The following is a 26,915-nucleotide window of genomic DNA, read 5'->3' on the forward strand; positions in this document are numbered from 1 at the left end:
AACTCCCAAGCTCGCAAGGCGTCAATTCAGTGCTGCTTTCAAGAACAGGGCTCCTCAGAAACGCTCTGCCCGAGGAACAACAAGTAACAACAGGTCTCACCAGCACTTCATTTCGTAACTCCAAAGATATCGAATCACTTCACGAGAAGGGAACAGCCCTTCCTACCAAGAATGAAACATTACCCAGAAACACGGCTGCATCTGTACCCAAGGGCTAGGCTTGAAGCAGATGAAAACAACCACCAACTGGAATTCACGGATGTTTCAACAGCACATTGGGGAGAGAAAATCCCAGGCTGCCTTACAGGATTCTGCTCGAGGTTTGCTTCAGGGTATCCAATTACACAGCTCGCTCTCCACAAGCCTTAATCAGAGCCGCAGGGCGCAGCTCCCTTTCCACGGGCTTAGGGCTTTACAGTTTCTGTGATCACTCTTGCCAGCCACTCCAATGGCTGCAGCACCAGGCCCCGTACCTTCAGGATGCTCCCATAATGCCCAGGGCGCTGCCGGCTCACCTCCGTGAAAAGATACCTCCAACAAGCAATGCTGCCTAAGAGCTGCTGGTTAATGGGGTGCTCGTCTCCATTCACATTTTTCATATCAAGGATATCAAACAGCAGCAAAAGAGGTCATGGCAGCAAAAAGCTATATCCTGGAAAAGTGTCTGATGGGGGAAGGGCCCAAAATGATTTCATTCACTATGTGACTGGCCCCGTCAAGTTATCTGGAGATCAGAGGATGCTGGAAACCTGCCCCTAGAAGTCCTTCCCCACAAAGGCTTGTGGCCAACGGGAATGCTAAGGCAGGGATGCCAACAGGGCTTTCTTGCTTTGGGGGAAATATTAGGTTGTAGCCCAAGATAAGTTCATTCTAAGCAGCTGGGCAGAGAATACCTATCTTCAAGTGTTTACCTTTTTCAGGTGCAACAGAATTTTTTTCTGCACCTGTCAACCCGCCACCTGCAATCAAAGGCCAGGCTGCAGCCTTCACAGCCAGGACCCACCCACCTGTGCAACCTCTGCCCATACACCCAAGTCCTATCTCAGGATTCCAAGTTGAAGAGTTTCTCTTATCACTTCCAACCCCTTGCCTCCACGAAGAAGTTCTTCCCCGAAACGCACCAAACTCTTCTTGAAACTCAGACGACGACATGAACGAGCTTGTCGCCATGCTTTGTTTAACATTTTTTTTTCCTCAAATATCTTGTGGCCGAAAATAGAACATTTTCCGTTCTGGGGAACAAACAGCATCCATGGGAATTAAAGTAGTGCTTCATGCCTCTCCAGAAAATTCCTGCACGCACACTCATGCACACATAAGCTGCTTGCAAGTTCCAAAAAGTCGCTTTCTGTAGGTAAAGCGGTGAACAGGAGCCAAAAGTCCTCTGTTTATTTTCTATCCAAGAAAGTTGCCAGATTAAAAAACACGAGGGCACCTCAGGGAGGCTTATAGGAAAAATCTAACTTATTCTAGTGTAATGATTTTGAAAATGGCCCCATTGTCTACCCCTCCTCCCTCTCACCACCATCCTAGAGTTGGTCTCAAGACTCAGTCCTCTAAAATTCCAAGACGTCATGACCTTTATTCCGGCAAGCTACTGTTGGATGATTAGCTGTGAGGTTTCTCTAAACTTACTCCTTCGATGCAATCAGAAATGACACATTTAGGGAAAAAATCTCAATCTTAAATACTGAACTAGGTAAAATGAAGCCTTGTGTAAAATGTCAGAAAAACAGTAATCCAGAAATTAGGCTACTAGCACAAGATGCGGCAGTATTTTATACACTCTTACGTGTCCTACAAATTTATTATTGTCAGCATTTCCATAATCCTCTTTAATGAGACTTACATGGCTACAATGACATTTCTTATTTTTACGTTGGAATATGCAGCCCATTGACTATCCGCCACCTCTCCAAAACAGGGATTGTGTTAGCTATGAGGTCTGCAGGGGCTATGTTTTTTTTGTTTGTTTGTTTGTTTGTTTGGTTTGGTTTTTTGGTTTTTTGTGTGTTTTTTGAGATGGAGTCTCGCTCTGTTGCCCAGGCTGGAGTGCAGTGGCACGACCTTGGTTCACTGCAACCTCCGCCTCTCGGATTCAAGCAATTCTCCTGCCTCAGACTCCCGAGTAGCTGGGATTACAGGCACCCACCACCATGCCCAGCTAATTTTTTTGTATTTTTAGTAGAGATGGGGTTTCACCATGCTGGCCAGGCTGGTCCTGAACTCCTGACCTTGTGATCCTCCTGCCTTGGCCTCCCAAAGTGCTGGGATTACAGGCGTGAGCCACCGCACCTGGCCGGGGCTATGTTTTTATATGCAGCTGGAAAGAATTTAGAAATGAGGATTAAGAAAAAGGAAAGGTCCTTTAAAATAACTGGATCTATTGCTGACACCAGAAGTAGGAAGAACTAATAAGCCAATGCAGGGACAGTGAAGGAAAGATCAAAAAATGGGGAAAAGCATAAGAATAGAGGAGAAAACAGGAAGTAAGGGACAAAGAAGAATCTGAACATCAGACACTAATTGATGGATGATTGGAGGTGAACAAAAGCAAACTGAATGACCCAAGAGGGACCATGGGAAGACAAGTATGGCAAGAGAGAGAGGGGACAGGAAGGCCAAAGGGAGAAGGAAGCATATAATCTAGCGGTTAGAGAATAGTTATTTGCCAACTGGGTTACGTTGGCCAGTTCGCCATTCTGAAGCTCAGTTACTTGGTATATTAAGTGGAGATACTAGAATCTCATGCAGGAGCATGTGGATTAAATGAATTAATACATGAGATGCTTATAACAGTGGCTGGTTCAGAGTAAACATTTAACAAATGTTAGCTATTATTATTACCAAAAGAAAAACATATTGCATATTTCCATCAGAGAATATTTGCTTATGGGCTAGACCTTCAGTTATACTGTCCTTTCATTCTTCTAACACATATGGAAGCACAAAAATTATAAGGGAGCTGTGAACCCAAGTGCACTGGTGAAAGAGATTGCAGGATAGTGGTCCAGACGCTGACAAGTACTTGCAACAATGAGCCCCCAGAGATTGAACGAAAGGGAATTTGTAGCTGAGAATTTGTCACAACCACTGTTCCCATTTTCGACTTCAATACTTCATTCAGTCAACAAACATCATGCAAGCAGCTCTTGAAGCCTGCACACATTTGTTCTCGCCCCAGCTTATCTTTCTAGAATCAACTTGAGCCCCTTCCACCAACCTCACCATTTTGCAGCTGTACCAGGGGAATTATTCAAAAGACATTTCTTGTTCTTATGATCCTGCCCTCCTGCATTTGCTCAAGTTGTTTGCTCAATCTGGAATTTCCTTTCCTATTTCTGTAGTCTAGCAAGATGTTAGTCATCCATCCAGGCCAAATGTCGTGTTGGTTTTTGTGCCCTCTCTTTTCTTCTCCCCCATTGTTTAGCAGGATGAATCCTCCTCACCTCAGTTCTCTTGGCATACAAATGGTAAATATTAATATATACACCTTATTACGGATTGAATTGTGTCCCTTAAAGATGATACTGTGAAGTCCTGACCCTTTGTGTGTGACCTTATTTGGAAACAGAATCTCACAGATTACAGAAGTAATCAAGTTAAAATGAGGTAATTAGGGTGGTCCCTAATCTGACTAGTGTCCTGATAAAATAAGAAAACTTGGAGGCCAAGCACAGTGGCTCACGCCTGTAATTCCAGCACTTTGGGAGGCCGCGGAGGGCAAATCACTTGAAGTCAGGAGTTCGAGACCAGCTCGGCCAACATGGCGAAACCCCGTCTCTACTAAAAATAAAAAATTAGCCAGATGTGGTGGCACACGCCTGTAATCCCAGCACTTTGGGAGGCCCCGAAGTGGGCGGATCACTTGAAGTCAGGAGTTTGAGACCAGCCTGGCCAACATGGTGAAACCCTATTTCTACTAAAAATACAAAAATTAGCTGGGCATGGTGGCACATGCCTGTAATCCCAGCTGCTCTGGAGGATGAGCCAGGAGAATTGCTTGAACCCAGGGAGTGGAGGCTGCAGTGAGCCAAGATTGTGCCACTGCACTCCAGCCTGGGCAACAGAGCAAGACTCCATCTCAAAAAAAAAAGAAAGAAAGAAAATTTGGACACAGAGACAGATGTACAAAGGAACAACACATGGAGAACTCCAGGTATAGGTAGAGGATTGGAGTGATGCATCTACAAAGTCAAGGAGCCACGAGAAGCTGGAAGAGAGGCATGGGCCCAACTCACCCTCACAGCACCCAGAAGGACCCAACTCTGCCATCACCTTGATTTCGGACGTCTAGCCTCCAGAGCTGTGAAAGAATACATTTCTATTATTTAGAGCCTCCCAGTTGTGACATTTTGTTAGGACAGCCCTAGGAGACTAATCTGCACCTCAACCACAGCACATGCTTAGTCTCCGTGGGAGATCCCTGAGGTCAGGAACTGAAGAGAATTTGTCTCTAGATTCTCAGACCTCTGGCATCATCTGGCAGGTAAAAGGCTCTCTAAACTCTAAATTCTTATTAAGTAACTCCCTAGGAGTCCACAGTCCAGACCAGGGGTCGGTAAACTCTTGGCTTGTGGGCCAGATCCAGCCCACTGCCTGTTTCAGTAAATAAAGTTTTATTGGAACACAGCCACGCTCATCGGTTTGTTTTGTCTATGGCTGATTTCACACTAAAACCGCAGAGTTGAGTAGTTGCAACAGAGACCATATGGCCTGTAAAGCCTAAAATATTTATTCTCTGGCCCTTTACCAAAAAATTCTACTGACCCCTGGTCTAGAAGAAAAGAAACATAAATGAAGCACAGCAATAGAATAAAATCAATTCTATAATATAACACAGATACGTGCAGAGAAAAGAATTATGGGTTGAATCAGTATTTATAGAGAAGATGACATTTTTAAAGTGAGAGTCTAGTTGGAAAAGTCAAAATACATCATTTATTCCCTCTATTGTGTCCTCTGAACTACCAACCTTTGCACTAGTGGTTGCAGAGTGGTTGTGGGCTGGAATTGTAGAGCTGGTTTGGGGGAAAACGATGACGGGTTCATTCTCTACCCATTGAGTTGGACTGGCCAGTGGCATACCCAAGACGAGATGTCCACTCACTAAACATTGCTGAGAAGTCTAGGTCAGAGGCATAGATTTGAGGCTTAACACAATACGGATGAAGCCCTCACAGGAAGAGAGAAGCTTACCCAGAAACAGTAGGAGGTGAGGAGAGAAGACAGTTGCACAGGAAATTCAGGGCACTTCAGAACTTAGCAGTAGCAAAGGAAGAGGAAAAGCCCCTGAGGGGCCTTTTTACAGAGAGGAGAGACAGGAAAAAAAAAAAAGAGGGAATGCTGTTCCTCGGGCCTAGGAAAAGAAGGTCCAGCAGTGTCCAGACGCCAGGAGAATGAATCCGACATATTTAGCAACCAAGAGGCCAATGGCCTGGTGTCAGTCATTTCAGTTGCTTATCACTGGCACAAGTTACTCCTCAAACTGAACCATAGGAAAAGGGAACTTCAGTTATCATGAATAGAAAACAATAGAGACTAAGAGAACGGGAAAGAAAAAAATAAAGAGATGAGAAAAACACAGAAATTGAAGATAACAGGGCTGAAATTAACACCTCATCCATGAAATCTATGTTATGCTCGTTCTATATCAATTTTATACTTTATTTAAATTCAACAGGGCTAACTGAAAAAACAAAGAAAATTCTACCATTTGAGACAACATGGATGAACCCAGAGGACATGATGCTGAGTAAAGTAAGCCAGACACAGAAAGACAAACAATGCATGATCTCACTTATATATGAATTCTAAACAAATCGAACTCATAGAAACAGAGCGTAGAAAGGTGGTCAGGGGATGCAGGATACAACACAGGGAGGAGATTTGGGTCAAAGGGTACCAAATTTCAGTCATAAAAGACGTAAGTTCTGTAGATCTAATATACAACCTGGTAACTACAGTTAATAATACTACACTGTATGCTTGAAACTTGCCAAGAGAGCAGGTTTTAAGTGTTCTAATCACACACAAAAAAATAACTGTATGAGGTGAAAGATACGTTAATTGTGAAATCACTCCAAACCTATGCATATAATTGTCCCCCCTTATCCAAGGGGAGTATGTGCCAAGATACCCAGTGGGTGCCTGAAACCACAGATAATACTTAGCCCTACATGTACTATGTTTTGTCCTGTACATACATATCTATGATAAAGTTTAACTTATAAAGTAGGCACAGGAAGATAGTAACAATGATAACTAGCAAAAAAATAAAACAATTCTAACAATATACTATAATGAAAGTTATATGAAGGTGGTCTCTCTCGCTCCTTCTCAAAATATCTTATTGTACTATATTCACTGATTTTCAGACCTCCGTTGACTGTGGGTAACTGAAACCATGCAAAGAAAAACCATGAATTAGGGGGAACTGCTGTATATCAAAACATCACATAGTACACCTTAAATATACACAATTTTAATTTGTCAATTGTACCTCAGGAAAGCTGAGCAGAAAAGAAATAAATTCAACAGGGCTGAAAATTAATCAAGTGCATATGATTCATTCTTTTAGACAGCCCAGAAAATTCGATAACTGACTTAAAGCACATTAACAGGTTTTAAAGTAATCCCAGCTACAAATTATTGACTGCCCGCTCTGCGCCAGGTGCTGTGAAAGTTGCTTTAGATGGATTACCTCATTTGATCCCCACTAAAACCCTGTGTGGTGAATATATAGTAAAGTATAATTTATGATTTTTAGATGAGGAAGTTGAGGTTCAGAAATATCTCACAGCTATACACCATTCTGGGAAGGAGGAAAACGGGGAGCAGAGAAGAAGGGAGGAAACCAAAGTCAATATTTATAAATTGTTTACTGTTTGTAGTATTACTCTAAGAATTTTAAATACTTTGGTTCATTTCAGCCTCACAACAACCTATATGGAAGAGGGAATGGCAAGTAAATGAACTTAAAGAGGTTGCCAAAGGTTAGAAGTGAGTGAAACACTGTGGGTTTCCAAAGAAATCTCTCAGAATTCAGAAATGAACTATGGAGCTACGTAAGGGTAAGATCAGTCTAAGTCAATGCTAAAATAATACAAAATAACTCTGACTGCCTTCCAAGACATTTCTGAAGAGTTCCTCTGACCTTGAATGGAGGAAAACAGAACCACCCTCCCCTCCCCACAGCTCCCACAGTCCACCCCCAAGGGAGGGAAAGGCCCCAACGAGGTGGCACTGGCTTGAAGCTCCTCTCTGTGTCATAAGGGATGGCACCACATGACCCTGAATTCCTTCCAGAATTAAACATCAATGTTTCCAAGCACATGATAGAGTCTGGCAGGTAAAGGGACTGCAATGAGTGCTTATTACATAAGGAATTCAACTGAGATTTTTAAAGACCCCAATGAAGAGTGTGTGAAAAATGGTCAATTGTCACAAATCACTTCCCTGTCTTGGAGGGGCTTTGTTCTGCAGAGTCTCCGCTTCCTTGCTTTACACAACTCCTGATATTCCAGTACAAGATTGTGATCCAGGCCCCTCCTTGTCCTCATTCATGCATTCGTTCCACAAACAAAAAATTCTTCTCTGAAATGTAGGTCATCCATTTTAGTGAACACTTAGAAGATGATCTTGAAATAATTGAGCATGCTAACAAACAAGGGAAAGGCCTGTTTAAGAACAATCAATGTTCATAATGCCTGATGGAAGACAAGAAAATAGATTACTTGTTCTTTATCATGGTTCTAATTAAGAATTTGGGTTCTTTGTTGTTGACTATGGAGAAATAAAACCCTCATACTCTGCTGGTGGAAGTTCTCACTGCTTCTGGGAAATAACCTGGCAATTCTTATCATGAGCTTAAAGTAAGTCAAGCCCTTTGACTATGGAATTCTCCTTCTAAGGTTATAAACTTAGGAAAAGCACCAGAAAAGCAGGATGAGGGAAATAGTATCATGTTTTGCTCAAACTCTGGATTTATAGTGCCTGTACTATTCTAATGCTCACTTAGATGATCTACTTAACCTCTGTGCCTCAGTTTCCTCATCTGAAAGATGGAGATGACAATGGTCTCTGCATCACAAAGTTAACATCAAATGAGTTTAAAAGTGCAACATAATTTACATTTATTTTCTCTCTCTTTTTTTTTTTTGAGACCGAGTCTTGCTCTTTCAACCAGGCTGGAGAGCACTGGTGCGATCTTGGCTCACTGCAACCTCCACCCGCAGGTTCAAGCAGTTCTCATGCCTCAGCCTCCTGAGTAGCTAGGATTACAGGCACGCACTATCATGCTTTGCTCATATTTGTATTTTAGTAGAGACCATGTTTCACCATGTTGGCCAGGCTGGCCTTAAACTCCTGACCTCAAGTGATCTGCCTGCCTTGGCCTCCCAAAGTGCTGGGATTAAAGGCATGACCCACTGCACCCAGCCTCTCATTTCTCATAAAGACTCCACAAGGAAGGCAAGAAAGATATTGGCCTGACATAGTCAATAGTAAGCATTCTCAATTAAATACAGTTTATTTTTATTAGTATCATGTATATTACAAAGATATAAAGATGTTCATTATATTATTTATTATAGTGAAAATGTGTCAAAAATTAATTGTTCAACAATAAGAGAACAGTTAAATAAATGATACTTTCATATGATAAAATAATCAGGTATTTAAAATGTTGATTTCAAAGAGAGGTTAACAAAATGGGAAAAATTCATCAAATAATGTTGAGTGAAAAAGTAGGTTGAGAAGTTGCATGGACTGTATGATCCCAATTTTAACATGACATTGCAGTGGATACCGAATGCAGTCTTTGCCCAACTCCCCTTTGTGAAGTACACGTCCCTCTCCAGCTGCTGGGAATATCACTGCTGATAGCACACAGCTGCATCCCCTATTGGGAATTGTCCTTGGCCCCAAAAAATAGAATTATCCCGAATTAGCCCCTCTAGGGGGCCAATGACTCACTGATGCAAGGATACAAAAGCCCGGCCAGTTACCTTACTTTGGGTCAATTCTAAAGGGCCGTCCCAGCTCCACAGCTCCCTCCATGATTGGCTGAGTCTCAGTTGCAACTGCTTCTGGAGTCAGATTCTCCTCTGCACAGCGCGGTCCTTCCTTACTTTCTTGCGAGGAGCATCTCCTGAAAGCATGCTCCCAGTAAGCATTCAGCAGGCAATTCTCAGAGTCTGTTTCCAGAAAACCCAATCTAAGATATATTTAGATCAATATATAATGAAGAGATGGAACGTGGTAGATTTGGGGGGCAATGAAACTATTCTATGTCATACTTTGGTGGATACATTTCATTATACATTTGTCCAAACTCACGGTATATACAAGAATGAACCCCACTGTAAACTATGGACTTTGGATGATAATGTTGTCTTGATGCAGGTTCATCAGTTGTAACAAATGTCTACTCTGGCAGGAAATGTTGATAATGGGGGATGATCTGCACGTGTTAGGGAAGTGGGTATATGGGAACTCTCTGACCTGCTCGATTTTGCTGTGAACCTAAAACTGCTCTAAAAAATTAAGTCTAATAAAAACATATATATTATGATGGAATAGCTCTGAGTAAAGAAATTTCTGGATTTTCCAAATTCTGTATAAAAAGTATGTATTACTTATTTTAAATGAATAAAATGACATTGTTTTAAAAGAGGCAGAGTCCTCCCTGGACTATTATAATTAATTAAGCCCATGAATGTCAATACATAGATTTTGTTTTATTTCTTTTTTTTTTTTTTTTTTGAGACGGAGTCTTTCTCTGTCCCCCAGGCTGGAGTGCAGTGGCGCAATCTCGGCTCACTGCAAGCTCCGCCTCCCGGGTTCACCCCATTCTCCTGCCTCAGCCTCTCCGAGTAGCTGGGACTACAGGCGCCCGCCAACACGCCTGGCTAATTTTTTATATTTTTAGTAGAGACGGGTTTTCACCGTGTTAGCCAGGATGGTCTCGATCTCCTGACCTCGTGATCCGCCCGCCTCGGCCTCCCAAAGTGCTGGGATTACAGGCTTGAGCCACCGCGCCCGGCCTATTTCTTTATCTCAAGCTGAGTTTTCTTTAAAAATATGCACATGTTTTCATTTAAATGGCATCACTCATAAGTAATGAGCCTAAATTAAATACACACACATGCACTTCAGAGTATAAGTGTCTCAACCTGGCCATCAGGTTCCTTAATCTGCATATCCTAATGATCTACTGCAACTTAAAATCTGACTCCTTACTCTGGGAGAATTGTTCTCATATTCTGTGCTATTTACTAGTCACACAAGAAAATCAGCTTCATGGTTTTGTAATAGTACTGTGGTGATTTATTTTTTTAAATCTTGCCCATTTTCCCACTCACCTCATTGTTCACTCAGGTTCTGAAAACCACTGAAAGTTTCAAAAGGTCCAATTCTTCCTCAAAAAAGATTAAGATTTTTCTTCGTTGAGGATATTCAAAAACTGTGCCAGAGACTTTGACAGTAGTTTCAGAAGAGGAGGCCTAAGACATCTGGAGTGATGACACATTGTTGGAGTATGAGCTCAGCCACCTACAGTAGCTGCTTGGAGAACACAATGCTTTGAATGGATTGGCTTTGGGTATTTCTTCAAAGTTAAATCCACCATGGAATTTCAGTTTAGATGTTAAAATAATACAACCTTAGAAGTAACTATTTGTGTCAGACTTTCTACTTGTAGGTACAGAACATCTCCTCCTATGGATAAATGCCAAATTATTGTTATGAGATCGGAAAAAGCCGTCGAGATCTAAGGAAGCTGGAGGTGAACAAAAGAAGCCTGTGGAAATCTTCCACTCAAATAGTATATACTGCTCTCAGAGAAGTTATTATAACTATCAATAAAGGGGGAAAGAACAGACAAAGCTTTTGGCTTTATATTTTTTGTATCATCAGTCTCACCTTTGTGAGGATATACAATGTTCTTGCATCAGCAGCAGTTAGATTTTTTTCCCACTGGAAACATCAAGTACAGCCTGTGATATAGGGTATCCAGGTAAAAGATTTTTGTATTTGGAGAGGAAATACTGCATGAAGTCCAGGGACATAGCATGTTTTTATAATGGTAGTCTTCCTAGTAATCCCAATTCTGGGAGATTAACTCAAGAAAATAAGCAGAAATGTAGGAAAAACTTCATGCACAAGGATATCAATCATAATGCTATTATTTATGTATAAATATTCTCATAACAGTGAGAATAAGCTAAATGCTCCATACTAGGCAAATGGTTTGAGTAAACTCTGTTGCGTCAACTCACTAATGTTTCTGAAGATTTTATAATAATAAGGAAAAATAGTCATAGTGTTGAATGAACAATACCAGATTTACAGTTCTATGTCTGATGTAATGCTAATCACACACACGCGCGCACACACACACACACACACGCATGCACATGCCAAGTAAGCATTAAAAAATAACTAGAAGGAAAAACAACAGAATGTCACCAACCAGGGGATGCCTTAGTGAAGTTTTATGTATTTTTTCCCTTTCTTCTACTTGTCTGTATGTTACTCATTTCTTTTAATGAAATAGAAATTACAAATCTTATATTATAAAAATAAAAAGAGGAGGAGGGGCCGGGCACAGTGGCTCATTCCTGTAATCCCAGCACTTTGGGAGGCCGAAGCGGGTGGATCACCTGAGGTCAGGAGCTCGAGACCAGCCCGACCAACATGGAGAAACCCCTTCTCTACTAAAAATACAAAATTAGCCAGGCATGGTGGTGAATGCCTGTAATCCCAGCTACTCGGGGGCTAAGGCAGGAGAATTGCTTGAACCTGGGAGGCAGAAGTTGCCGTGAGCCGAGGTCACGCCATTGCACTCCAGCCTGGGCAACAAGAGTGAAACTCCATCTCAAAAAAAAAAAAAAAGAGAGAGAAGAGGAGGAAGAGAATGGCTATACCTTCACCCTGGTTACTGAGGTGATTAGGGAAAATAAATGGAAGGAGCCTTGATGGATCATTGAAATCAGCCACCAGGTTGCTAATATAGAAAACGAGCAATGTAAGAAACTGGGCAAAAAGAACATGTTAAGATAAGAGTGAAAGAGTAGGCACTGTAAGAATTTGCATTAGGAAAGTATTTTGAAATGCTCCTCAGTGTGGTTTTATCATGTTTCTTTTCACTTGGACCTTTCTTCCATTCAGTGAGCTGTGTATTCAGAACCACTTGTTCAAAAAGAAGGGAAAACCTAAGACCCTATCTCAAAATGAGACCCTGTCTTAGAAAGGAAAACCACAATTCTGTTCTTGGCCTGGGTTTTAGAGCCCAAGGCTAGTGAGGAGTAGAAGAATTTGGGACATAAAGAGAAAGTCTAGCTGACCCTCCATATTAGAAAACATTGCCCAGACTAGGATGAAAGGGAGACGTGGAAAGCAAGCTAAGAGAGTTGGACACTGGTGGATCCCCCACAGTGGATCCTGCAGCCTGGCCCAACCCACTGACCTTGTGAGAATGGAAAGGGAAGTGCCTCAGACCCCATGCAGGCTTGATGATATGTGTGCCCCTTTCTCCAGGTAAAGTCAGGGACGCTGCAAGATGTCATAGGAGAAAATGTGGCCATGTGAGATCTAAGCAGCCCAAAGCAACTAAGTTTCCCCATGCCAAAATGATGCAGAAGAGAGGTTGGATTCCTGCATGCCTAAGAGCACTCAGGAGGAGTGAATTGTACCAGTACCCAGCTACCCAGCCATCCAGCAGGACATGGAGGGACAGAATACCTTTTATGCTCCCAAGGGCCCACTGATAAGCCCAGGGCCTTATCAGCCTTAGTAAGTTCCTGTGTCCAAGGAACTGCATCCAAGAGGGACACTGAAGTAGCAGAAAGAGCCATTCAGCTTTGAAAGAGCTCTGAGATGAGAACAAAATGTCCCTAGCAATGATCTCTGTTGCCTGAGGACCAGGAACCAGGCCGAATGATGGTCATCTCAGGGGCTTCCATACGTAAGCCCCCAGGAAACGCAAGGTAATCATGGGGAGAGGTGGTACTTAACTGACTGAAATTTAATTTCCAATACTTAAAGGAATGGGAGTGCAAATGAGAGATTAGCTATTTCATTGATACTAAAATGCCATCGATTGTAAAATACATCATTAATTTGTGTGCCACCAAGAAAGAAAGATGCCCCCAATTAATCTATGAAACAATGCTTTCTCTTTGTTTCAAATTTTTATTTTACACTTGCTGGAGAAGCCCTTTAAGACTTGTTGGGACGTAGACTTTTATTACATGTCACTCCTGTACACATAAAAAAGAAAATAAATGTGTTAAGACATTCCTAAACATATCTCTTCATTCAGAGTCTAACTCTTCCACATCACTGTTTATATTTTTCTCCTCACTATTTTTCTCTGTTGGTGATGAAACATTTCTTACTAGTATCCCCACTCTTGACTCCAGGTTTTCTTCCAAGATGTTGTCACCCATTCTTAAAGGTTTAATGTGAGCTGGGTGCGGTGGCTCACGCCTGTAATCCCAGCACTTTGGGAGGCTGAGGCGGGCGGATCACGAGGTCAGGAGATCGAGACCACAGTGAAACCCCGTCTCTACTAAAAATACAAAAAATTAGCCGGGTGTGGTGGCAGGCGCCTGTAGTCCCAGCTACTCGGGAGGCTGAGGCAGGAGAATGGCATGAACCTGGGAAGTGGAGCTTGCAGTGAGCTGAGATTGTGCCACTGCACTCCAGCCTGGGCGACAGAGTGAGACTCCGTCTCAAAAAAAAAAAAAAAGAAAAAAGGTTTAATGTGAGTGCATTCTTGCTTGGCATGTACTAATACGCAATGCTTTTTAACATAACTCTGTATCACAGTTTCGTATACTTATAGTAATTTAATTCTCTTACTCTGTATGACACTGTAGCTTTGAAGTGATTGTTATAATTTTTTTTTTTTGCTTTACTAATATATTTACACTCCACTACTGTTTCTGAGCCTTTCTGTTCATTATAAGTTTTCATTTCATTGCTGAAACTCAGGATAATCTTTCTGAAAATATTTCAAACAGCAACTAAACTCTGCCTGGGTAATACCAACAGTGCACATTATTCAACTAAAGAGGTAACAATATCTAAATACCTATGACCATGTTCACACACATACAGACAGTGGCAAATATATCAGCACTGCCACCCAGCAAATAGCAATTCAAACATGCCATCAATTATTAGATCCAGATTTCAGAGATGTTAGCATACAAAAAGGCATGTATTGGAATTAATAAAATACGGTAATTTGAGTTAAAGGAAAATGTAAAGTACATTTTTTACACACCTGAACTTATAGAACAAAGTTACACCCATTACACTGTATAAGGCCCTCCCCATACAGCAAAGAGAGATTATCACTTGCATTTTAAATGCATCCAGTTAAGAGTTTCATTAGCAGGCTGGCCACAGGATAAGGTCCAAAGTCCTTAGTCTAATGTGATCTCATGATCTCTGGCCAGAATAGGTTAAGCAGGAACAGGATCCCTGAGCTGCCGACATGAAAAGGAAGGTTGTATGGCTTCACACAGGAAGTGTCACAGCATGCATTTTTCTGTCTCTTCAAAGAAGACATTTTCAGCCTGGCCCTTAATCAGGGAGTGAGTCTTCCTGACAAAGAGCAGACTATAAACTTCCTTTCATCATGTGGCTGCAGCACAGTCTTTAAAAATGTATTTTTATATATATATAAAAGTTTTTATATTAAAAAATGTACATATACAGGTAAAGAGAGGATAGACATGTGGCTAACAGCTTAGGCTTCTAGTCCAACCAATATGTATTTGAGTCCCAGATCTGCACTTATTTATTGTATGACAAGTTGTTTAATTTCTGTGTGGCAGAGACTGGCTAGATACTCACCAAAATTGTTTCCTCTTCTCCTAGGTGTATAAGAAGATTACATTTCCCAGCCCCCTTGCATTTCAACAGAGACATGTAATTGATTCCTGGCCAGTGAAATTTGAGCAGAAGGAATATACCACTTCTAGGCCTGGGTTCTAAACCCTTTTGTATGATCTCCACTTCCTCTCTCCTTTGTCTTGTCAGTGCCACCAGATTCAGAGGACCTAAGGGAGGATTCTTAGACCCATATGAAAGGAGCCTGAATCCGTGAATAACTATGTGGAGTAGACACCCTTGATCACTAAAGTACATGGACATGAGCAATAAAATAAGGCTTTGTGTGTTACAGTAGTTATCACACTCTATTTAATACATGCTGTATACCTCAGCTTCTTCACCTGTGGCAAAGATAAAGTTAATTACTCAAAGGAGTAGCACAATGCCTGCCACATGGTAAGTACTAAATAGTAGAAGCTATGTTACTATTGTAGATATCATCCTCGTTATTACTGAGGCAAAGAACTCAGGTATAGATGTTGAACAAGCAGGCAGTTTTTTGCGCATATACTAGAGGGAAGTAAAACTTTTCTAAATATCAACTGGTGCAGACTTATGTAAAGTGAAATTTGAGCAATCACATCTCAGACACCAAGAATCATCCGCAAATAGTAAGTAATAAAGGCCCTGAAAGAAGGAAGTGACTGATTCCTGAGCAGGCAGTGTAGGTTAAGGACAAGTGTCGGTTAAGGACCAGCATCAGAGTCAGAAGGAGGTCAGCAGAAGCTGGGAGAAGAGGAATCCAGATCAGGCCAGAACAGAAACTGCTCCCCAGGGCCACACAAGGCAATGTTTCTCAACAGTGCCCCAGGGAAGAGGAAGTAGTTGTCATCATCAAAATTCTACCCCCTGAATATAGAATGGTTAAATTAAAATAGAATTAAATACATGTAGTTCTTAGTGTTTCCATAAAATTATCAGAGACCATCCTGGCAACTGCTATAGAGACATCCCCCACCTGCCATTTGGATTTGATTCTCGTAAATAAAATGAATCCTTCTTGTCAAACATTGCTTTAACAAGCTTTGTTTCTTTTGTGTTTTTTGTTGTTGCTGTTTGTTTTTGTTTTTGAGACGAAGTCTTGCTCTTGTCCCCAAGGCTGGAGTGCAATGGCATGATCTCGGCTCACTGCAACCTCCACCTCCCAGGTTCAAGTGATTCTCCTGCCTCAGCCTCCCGAGTAGCTGGGATTACAGGCGCTTGCCACCATGCCCAGCTAATTTTTGTATTTTTAGTAGAGACAAGGTTTCACCATGTTGGCCAGGCTGGTCTCGAACTCCTGACCTCAGGTGATCCGCCTGCCTTAGCCTCCCAAAGTTCTGGGATTACAGGCATGAGCCACCATGCCCAGCCCACAAGCTTTATTTCTAATTGTGTATGCAACACATTCTACCGGCATTTGAGACTTTGCCAAGTCAATCTTGTCAGTTGTTTATTCATTCACTCATTCATTCATTCAAACATTTATTGAGCACCTACTCTGTGCCAAGCACTGTGTTACCAGATATATAGCAGCAACAAAACAAATACAGCTTCTGCCCTCATTGTTCTTAACAAGGGGCAGGGGAGACAGACCAGAAAAAGGTAAACAAATAACAAATAAATGTATAATTACATATGTAGGAAAGTAATCTGAATGTGAAAAAAAATGAAATCATTAAGTTTCTGATAGAGAAGAACAAGAGGGACTGGTTTAGAGAGAGCACGTGGGGAACCCTGCCTGAGGAGATGATGTTTAAGCATAAATATGAAGAAACAGGAGTTGACCAGGGGTAAAGTACTCCAAACCATAAAGAAGGATCTTGGGCAAGGGAAGAAGCATCTCAACAACTGCAAAGAAGCTACTGTAATTGGAGCCGAAGAGCGAGCAAAAGTGAATGCGGCACAAAATGGGATTGGAAAGGTAAGGAAGTACTAGACTGTGCAGGGTCACAAACAAAGCTGGGGTCTAAGCCAAAGACATAGTTGGGGTCCTTTCCAAGTGCAACAAAAACCACAGGAGGGTTTTAAGTGGATGCTGTCATGTGATCTGGCTTACAACGTTTAAAGTTCATTCAAGATTTGCCAAGTGGAGAACTGGCTAAAGAAGACAAGAGAAGAAGCAAGAAGACCCATTAGGAGGAGGTTGTTTCCATTCTCAAGCACACGCTGGTGGCAAGCTGGATGAGCAAGGGGCAGAGGCAGTGACAGAAAGGACATAGTGAGAGATATTTTGGAGGTAAATACGTCACGACTTGCAGATGTGAGAGTGAAGGCAACAGAGGGATAAATGTCAACCCTCAGGTTTTCCGCTTAACCAGCTGGGCATATAAATGTGAATTTTACTGAGAAGGGAAAAGATGGAGAATAAAATGGATTAGGGAACAGAGAAATCAGAAATTCCATTTTGGACTTGTTACTTGGGAGCTATCACGGAAGCCTGGTGTCCCAGCACTTCTTTCTGAGCTTTCTTCCCATTCTCCCCTAACAATAACTCTATGATAATCAATTTGGACTTTTGCTGTCCCTCGAAGGCCTCCAACAGTAGGAAAAATCTTTCTCTCTGAATGATTCTACTGCCTATTTTCTACCTACCAAAATCGTATTGATCTACTCCCACCCTGCATTTAACATCAAGTTATTTATATCATTCATTTGAAGCGCCACATGACAGTAATGAATGGGAGTTCAGAGTAAAAACTTTGGATTCACTCACATCTGGGTTTTAACCCTGGCGCTGCTATTTGCTGGTTGTATGATAAATTGAGCAAACCATTTAACCTTTTTGAGCCTCAGTTTATTATCTGTAAAATGACATAGTCAACCCACCGTGGCAGACACTGCTGTTTATGTTCTCAATGTAAGTTCTCTCCTCATTTTTCCTTCTTATAGAGCCCCAGTTTTCTTCAGGGTAACAATGTGCCCAGCTAAAGTGCTCAAGCAACTGGCTTCCATAAAGCTGATGGTAGCCTACTGACATTGTTCTGGCTAATAGTACATAAGAGGAAGTAAGCTTGAATTTCTGGGAAAGCATTCCTCTTCTTATATAAGTGCCCCACACCCGTTACTCCATCCTTCATCCTGCTTTACACACAGATGTGATGCTTGAAAGGGCAGCAACTATGACCGTGGAGCTAAGGACTGTAGAGCAGAAATATAGAGGAGCCTGTGTCCCTGGTGGCCCTAACCAGGGCAACAAACTCTAGGTTTTTGTAGCATGATGTAAATAACCTCCTTACTTGTTTAAGCCAGTATATATTTTTTGGCTTTTCTGTTGCCAGTCAGCAAATCCATTTTAACAAACCCATCTACTTCTTGGGCTGACTTGGTAAGTATTAAATAAGCAATGTCTATACAACGCTCAGTAGCTGCTGATAATTATTATGTTACTCTTACCTTGCTATTTAAATCATTTTGGTATATATGTGCCTTGTTCCCTCAATAGACTGCTACATGACCTCAAGACAGAGATTTCTGTAGCGTTTGGTAATCCCTTCCCACACATAATGGGTGCTCAACAAATCCGTTGACAAGGTGGTCACCCTTTCCTTTTCTGGAGAACATCAGCCCAAATTTTCTTTATTCGTCCTCTTTTCTCCATCTACTGCTTTCGTTTTCATCAGCAGTGCCAGCTTCAAAGAGATGTTTTTCTGTAATCTTTTTAAAAAAATAAATGTTATTATGTATATTTAAGGTATATAACATGTTAAAGGATATACAGAGATAGTAAAAAGTTATTATAGTGAAAGCAAATTAACATAGTCATCATTTCACATAGTTACCCATGGCAAGAGCAGCTAAAATCTACTCATTTACAGTGAATTCTATACACAGCACAATTTAATTACCTAAGATCTTCATGTTGTAGATGAGATTTCTAGACTCGTTCGTCCTACATATCTACCACTTTCTATCCTCTGACCCACATGTCCCCATTTCCTCTTCACTCTCTACCCCTGCCTCAGTAACCACTGTTTTGTTCTCTATCTCTAAATATTTTCAATGTATTTACTTTATTTATTTATTTATTTATTTTAGACAGAGTCTCACTTTGTCACCCAGGCTGGAATGTAGTGGCATGATCATGACTCACAGCAGCGTCGACCTCCTGGACTCAAGCTATCCTGCCACCTCAGCCTCCTGAGTAGTTGGGACTACAGGTGGGTGCCATCATGCCTGGCTATCTTTTAAATTTGCTTTGTAGAGACAAGATCTCACTATGTTGCCCAGGCCAGTCTCAAGTGATTCTCCCACCTCAGCCACCCAAAGTGCTGGGATTACAGGCATGAGTCACAGGGCCAACAGTGAATTTGTTTTTAGATTCCACATGTGAGAGCATATTCTACATGTGAGGTCATATTCCACATATGAGATCATGCAGTATTTGTATTTCTGTGTCTGGCTTATTTCACTTAGCATAATATCCTCCAGGCTCATCCATGTTGTGGCAAATGGCAAGATCTTGCTCTTTTTTAGGGCTGAATAATATTCCTTTGTATATACACACCACAGTTTCTTTATCCATTTGTCTGCTGATTGACACTTAGGTTGTTTCCATATCTTAGCTATTGTAAATAATTCTGCAGTGAACATGGGGGTGAAGATATCTTAAAAAGGTGGTGATTTCATTACCTCTGGGTTTATGCCCAAAAGAGGGACAGCTAGATCAAATGGTAGTGCTATTTTTTCCTACAGTCTTATTTTTTTGTAAGATTTACCCCAGTGGCCTTTCATGCAGGCCTGATCTTTCAAAAAAAACTAGAGAATGGTTTGGGAATAATCTCAGTAACTGTCATTTCTCACACACTAGTCTGTGATGGTGGTTCAGACATTGTGGAATGGTCTTTAGGATTTTCACCTCTTTAGTAGAGCTGCCTATGGCTTCTTTCTTTCTTCAACCACTCTCTTAAAGTAAAAAAAACACAAGTCAGAGTCATCACTAAACAGAAAAGTGAAACAGTATTAATTCTCTAGAGACATCAAAAGTATTATGAAAAGGAAGTGTTTAAGTGGAAAATATCCACCTATGGAAATAAAACTGCCAGCATCTGAGCGTAAGTATGAAACCCAGTTAATGGATGTGAGAAATGGTGAGAAGCTCTTTTACCATGGAGTCAGGTCTCTGGCAAATGATCTTTGATGAATCCAATTTGCACTGGGATTTGAAACTTTCCATGCTCTTGTATTTCATCAGCTGCTTTGAGTTACTTTTAAAGAAACACATTTTTAATGAGAAATTTTTGACAGAGAATAAATGCAGATGTAATTCTTTGGAACAATTGTTTCCTTTGTTGATGGATTTTTTTCCACAGTGCCCACTCACAATTAAATAAAACAGTAATTAAAACCCTAAATCCACTCAAAATTATTGTTTCATCAGTCACCTCCAGAGATCCTTCTAATGTCTTTGTGGAAAGAATGTCTTAACAGAGATGCAACGTGCTAAGACAGAAAGCCTTAGATTTTTCAAATTTGGAGTAATAAATTCTAAATACGCAAGAACTTTTTAAGTGACTAGAAAGTTATTACAATGAAATAAAAACCCAAGGCTATATGCCATAGGATAGCTTAATCCCCTTGGGGAAAAAAAAAGACTAGTTTGTTTTTTGAGAGTTTTATACAAATTACAAACACATTGAAAAATTTAGTGATATATATGTTACAGACATAGACCAATACACTTCTCTTCATGCAGACATGAAACTCAGCCTAATTTAGCCATGACATAGTGCATCTTTCTGGGTATCTCCCTAAAGGAGACAGGGTGTATTTAAATCTGATGTTCACTCATCAATTGAGTCTTTGAAGCTTCTTAAAGTGATTCAAGAATGAGTTCTCCTCCCCTATTTCTTCCTCCTCCTCACTTCCTTCTCCTTCTTTGGCATTCTCCACTTTCCTAAAAGTACCATTATCCTGCCAACAACACAAGCAGGCAACTTCCAAGGGTAACAGACTGCTTCTTTTCATGGCCTACTTGAGCCATTTCTCTGTAATTTAATTTCTTTTTCATCTGCTCTCTTCCTGTTCTACTTTTATTAAAACTGTATTATTATTGTTATTATTATTATTGATTGAAATGGGGTTTCTCTTGTCACCCAGGCTGGAGTGGAGTGGTGAGAACATAGCTCACCGCAGCCTCAACTTCCTGGACTGAAGCCATTCTCCCACCTCAGCCTCCCATGTAGCTGGGACTTCAGGCACATGCCATCACTCTCAGCTAATTAAAAAAAAAAATTATTTGTAGAGATGGGGGGGGTCTCACAACATTGACCAGGCTGGCCTCAAACTCCTGGACTCAAGGGAACCCCTCACCTTAGCCTTCTAAAGTGTTGGGATTACAGGCATGAGCCACCACACCCAGCCTATTTTCTTATCTTGCGCCAGATCTCCCAATGTCCACTCCTTCCTCACTCTAATCCTCACAACACAGAGTTTCCAAGTTAATATTCCTAAAGGCAGCTAATGAATCACTCCCTCCCTCACTCATGCAACTCTGATACTCACTTTGCCTGCCTAGGGGCCATTACAGGGGTTAAGTCGCAATTTACCTTTTTGGTTTAACATGCATCTTCCTCCATTTGTGTACCCTTAGCCCCCGGCTAGACTGAATTGTCCTTAGTTTTCCACACATAGTGGCCTCCACCCTCTCCAGATCTTCACTCATGCTATTTTCTCCACAAGGGATGCCACTGCTCTCAAGTCAGCATATCTAAATCCTATCCACCCTTCAATTTCCAATTCAAGAAAAGAATACTCCATGAATTGGGCTTTGAAGGATGGCTGCAGGTTCATAAGAATCCTAGAGTGTTCAGAAAACTTCTAGAGCTGATGTCTATCACATTCAAGCTTTCTCTTTCTGCACTCAGCTAATTTCAGACATTTCTCTAAAATGCTCATTTCCTACTGTTAATTCTCACCTTTTTTTTCCCTTTGATCTTTTGTTTACTGAACAAATGAACTGAGAAGTGAGTATCGCTCATATAAAGAGTTGTGGAGGTGCAAGTGAACATGTCAGAGACAGTCTACTCAGCATCATTTGTAAATTACCAATCACTCACATCTTGAAAGCATTAGTTAAAACCTTCTTGAGGTGATGGAAGATAGCCACGCCTCTTGAGTAGGAGTGTGAAGAGATCTCAGCCGTGCTAGTAAACCCTAAATCCTCAAGCTCTGGGCATTCCCATCCTGCACCAAGAAATTCACACTCCAATTCTATAAGGTTTCTATGACGAGGAAAACAAATTAAAAGTAACTGGCTGGCACTAAAGACAGAGTTTTAAAGTTTCCACTGCCTGCCTAAATGTGGATTTCCCACATTGCCCATATCTTAGGCCAGGTCTTTTGATTGCAAGAACACTCAAGTTGACACATACAAAGGATTAATATTATGAGAATACATAGGAATCTCATAGATTCTCAAAGACAGTAAACTATAACACATCCTGGTGCCACCTCATGAGAACTGGAGCTTGGGAACAAATAGGAACCATAGCCACTTAATATCTTAGGACTTCTCTGTTTTTCTCAGCACACCTGTTTTCTTCTCTTTCTTACCATCCACTGTCCTCTGCTTTCTCAGAGTCTTTTCTCCCTCAAAACTTTAACTTGTACTTGGTCTCTTAAGATCCAGCCTGCCCCAACTTCACCTGTGATACCTAATTGGCTTAGTCTGTCAGTGTTCCAATTCTTCCTTGCTGAGAGAGCAATGTGATTCGTTTAAAAGCATTTGGGGGGCCAGGTACAGTGGCTCATGCCTGTAATCCCAACAATTTGGGAGGCTGCGGTGGGCAGATCACTTGGGGTCAGGTGTTCAAGACTAGCCTGGCCAACTTGGCAAAACGCTGTCCCTACTAAAAATACAAAAATTAGCCTGGCATGGTGGCACATGCCTGTAATCCCAGCCACTCAGGAGGCTGAGGCACAAGAATTGCTTGAACCTGGGAGGTGGAGATTGCAGTGATCCGAGATCATGCCACTACACTCCAGCCTGGGTGACAGACCAAGACTGTGCCTCTAAAATAAAAATAATAAAATAAATAAAAGCATTTGGAGGAAGGTCACTAGCCTATGGTTGGGTCACCCTTAAGTTAGCTTGTTATGTATATGTGTGATGGGGCAGTAGGAATGGGGATAAATACCATACTATGACCACTCACTGTGAGCAGCTTTTCCTCTCAGAAGGGAGCTGTGGTTAGGGCAGGCTGTGAGACTCTTCTCTGGTCCAAGTGGCAAAGGTGCTGGAGGTCTTGAGTGTGGCAGCCCAGAAGTCTTACCAGAGTTTCCTAGATCTACTTCCATGGAATATACTGTTGGGTAGCAAGAACATCCTGAATACTCTCTCACAGTTTGGGAACCTAGCCTGCTATGCTCATCTCTAGGGCCTAGTTTTTAGGCCATTGTCTTATCCTACAGTTAAATACTAAGAAAGACATTTGCAATCATGTACTCATGGAAAGATGGCTCAACTTCCATGACTGCTACATACTTAAAAAAGAGAGAGAGAGAGGTAGAGAGAGCTTCCTACACATAATTCATTAGCCTTGTGTTTAGTTAGAAAGGTTCAGGATGTTCCTTGTGGAAATTGTGAGCATAGGCGTCAACTGGGGACATTCATCAAACAGTATCCACAAAAAAAGCATTTGCCCATGGTCATCGAAAATCCTGAGACTTAGTTCTAAGAGTTTAAGATTTAAAGAAAATTGCCAAGTATGGTGTATTTCAGAATCAAATCCCCTATTCAAACAGCAAACACACACTATGGGGAGGGAGTACAGAAGCTACATCAGAGATAATCTTCATTAATTCTTCCCCTGCATCCCTTTTTGGCATTTTGAACTGGCAAAGAGAAAACCTGTGATGTCTGTGCCTGGTTATTTCGTCGATAAAGAGCCAGGGTCATGGTTTCTATCCTGTTACCCAGTTGGCTTCATTTTGTCCAATGGCTACAGCATGTACCTTGCACTCTAGCCAGAAAGCTGACTCTCTGCAGGACCTTGTTTTATTTGGGGATGGATTGGGATTTTGGAGAGTGATGAAAATTTTTTAACATGATGGGAAAGACAAAAAAAAAAAACTAGAAAAGCACACTTCTGTCTATCCATTTTGCCATCTTCACTCACTGAAGACACCCTATTGCTTGTCAGGGTCTTGCTGTTCATCCTGCACTGCAAAGACAATAGGGTGATGATGAAAGAAAACCATGGAGAAAAGGATGATGGTGATCTCCCTCAATTAGGAAATCTATTTATTTTAATAAGTCAAGGGGGGTGAAGGAAGACCTTCTGAATAAAGGTCAAAAAGGAATTTTATAATACTTCAACAGCAATACATAGTTTTTTAAAAATTACTTAGTAACCTAGAAATAAAGCGAACAAAGATATAACTCAAATGAGATAAAGACTGTCTACAAAACCAGCAGCAAATATTTTATACATGTACAAAATTGAGCCCTATTAACTTTAGTAATAAGGATACCCTCTGTCCCCATACACATTTAACATGGTCTGAAATCTCTAGCCAATAAAATAAGACCATGGAAAGGGAAAAAAAAAAAGATACCGTTTTCGGAAAAGAGATACAAATTTTTGTTGTTGTTTTGTTTTGAGACAGTGTCTCACTCTGTCACCCAGGTTGGATGTAGTGGCGTGATCTCGGCTCACTGCAGCCTTGACCTCCCAGGCTCAAGCCATCCTCTCATCTCAGCCTCCCAAGTAGCTGGGACTACAGGTGCATGCCATCACACCCAGCTAATTTTGTTCATTCTCTTGTAGAGACAGGATCTTGCTATGTTGCCTAGGCTCAAAGTCTTGGGCTCAAGGGATCCCCCTGCCTCGGCCTCTCAAAGTGCTGGGATTACAGGTGTGAGCCACTGCACCGAGCCCAAAGTTGCTTTTATATAATGTCATTGCCTTTCTAAAACACTCAAAACAATTAATAAAAAACTATTTGTCCAAAAAAAGATAATTTAATGGGGCAGAAAGTTATAAAACAGGCATAAAATTTTTCTTAAATACAGCAGCAACTATATTGGAATTGGTTCCAGATAATAGACTGAACACAGATGACTGCTGACCCTCCCATCCAAATATTTTTAATATTACAAGGATAAGCCCAACAAGCCCTCGAAAATAGGAGAAAGTCTCATCAGTGACTAGAAATCATGAGTAATTGTTTGAAAATAGAAACATATGCAAGAGAAAAATACTATAAAGACTAGAAGAGCACACAACAACCTCAATTGAGATTGAATAGACACAAGGACTGGAAGGTGCCTCGGGTCAATCAATTTGTGATTAATACTTCATAAGCAAATTTCACTAATGAGCTCATACAAATAGAGCATTTGAAAAACTGAATCCAGCAGAATATTAAGAGAATAAAATGTTATGACAAAGTAGAATTTACTCTGTGTATTCTAAGTAAAATATGTAGAATTTATTTTATGCATTCTATGTAGAATACAGGTATACTTACATAATTCATAACAATAACAGATCAAAGTAAATGATATACAAATTTTAATAGTGCTTAAAAGCACTCAGTAAATTTCAATACACATTTCAATTTTAAAAGGAAAAAAACTTAGAAAATGAATAAGAGGACATTTCTTTAACTTAACAAAAGTTGCAAGGGAATATAGCAGAAGCCTATAGAAAGCACCATTTTAATGCCAAAACATTTTAAAATTCCCGTTAAAGTAAAAAATATGGTCCAGGCACAGTGGTTCACACCAGTAATCTCAGCACTTTGGGAGACTGAGGTGGGAAGATTGATTGAGGCCAGGAGCTGGAGATCAGCCTGGGCAACATAGTGAGACCCTGACTCTACAAAAATAAAAAACTTACTGGGCAGGGTGGTGCACACCTGTAGTCCAGCCTACTTGCGGGGCTGAGGTGGGAGGATCCCTTGAGCCCAGGATGTTGAGGCTGCAGTGAGCTGTGATAGTGGTACTGCACTCCAGCCTGGGTAATAGAGTGAGATCCTGTCTCAAAAATAAACAAACAAATAAATAGTACAAAGCAGCAGAAAACCTGCCATCCTTGCAATCAATAAATATTTTACTAGCCATACTAACAAATTAAATAAGATAGGAAAAAATTTTTAATGAAATATGTATATGAGAAAGGAAAAGACGTGATGATTCTTTGTAGATAATATAATCGTCTACATAAAGTAACAAATTAGGGGAATAAACTAAGAAATTTCTGAAACTCATCTAAGAGTAAATATGGCTAGTATAAGACCACAAAATTTAATAGAATATCTAATTGTCTATAATAATCAGTTAGAAAGTTAAAAGAAAAAAGATACTGTACTATTCCTAAAGCAACAAACTTGGAATAAGCCCAAGAAGAAACATTCAAGAATAATATGAATGACATAAAAGAAAATCTAAATAAATGAAATATACTGTTGTTTTAAATAGAAATTGTGGCAGGTGAAGCAACTTCACCTTGGATGCTGCTTCACCAAGTTGGCCTCTGATTAACCCCAGTTCCAAGAGGGCTCTGAGATTTCCAGTTTCTCTACACTGTCCCTTGCATAAAAGCAGGTACTTACTACTATAAATCCTGCCTGTAGGTCAAACAATCTTGATGTTCTCGTACTTCAATTGTGCTACACGTCTCTTCCAAACCACCCCTCTCCTATGGTATATAAGCCCTGGGCCTGGGGGGTAATGGCACAAAGAACTCACCATCTCATCCTGCCCTGTCTGAGACCCAGACATGCCTTCTGTTCCTAAATCCCTATTAAATGTTTCTTTCTGAGAAACTGGATTTGTCAGCCTCTTTCTTCAGCCTCTCAGCTTCCCTGAACTTTAGGATAGGTTAGCATAGATCTGCCCACTGCAAAACAGAAATATACATTTTTTAATCAAAATTCCAACACAAACTTTTCCGGAAGTTGACAAACTTCTTCTAAATTTTATATAAAAGAAAATGAGGGTTGGGCATGGTGACTCACATCCATAATCCCAGCACTTTGGGAAGCCGAGGCAGGAGGATCACTTGGGGCCAGTAGTTTGAGAC

At 40.9% G+C, this 26,915-nt stretch overlaps 1 long non-coding RNA gene across 4 annotated transcripts in view; it reads right to left on the reverse strand.

Annotated features, from left to right (window-relative positions):
* The window catches only part of LOC131383052 (uncharacterized), an 81,653-nt gene that overhangs the window by 15,068 nt on the left and 39,670 nt on the right, over positions 1–26,915 (reverse strand). For 2 of the 4 annotated variants that reach the window (XR_009212768.1, XR_009212766.1), the window contains exon 4: positions 18,283–18,543. This is a non-coding gene — a long non-coding RNA (uncharacterized LOC131383052). Of the gene's footprint in view, positions 1–9,015; positions 9,152–13,218; positions 13,263–18,282; positions 18,544–26,915 lie in introns of those variants that run through there. The other 2 variants (XR_009212767.1, XR_009212769.1) reach the window with 2 other exon arrangements.

Source organism: Hylobates moloch, unplaced genomic scaffold, assembly GCF_009828535.3.
Source record: "Hylobates moloch isolate HMO894 unplaced genomic scaffold, HMol_V3 SCAFFOLD_3, whole genome shotgun sequence".
NCBI classification, from domain to species: Eukaryota; Metazoa; Chordata; class Mammalia; order Primates; family Hylobatidae; genus Hylobates; species Hylobates moloch.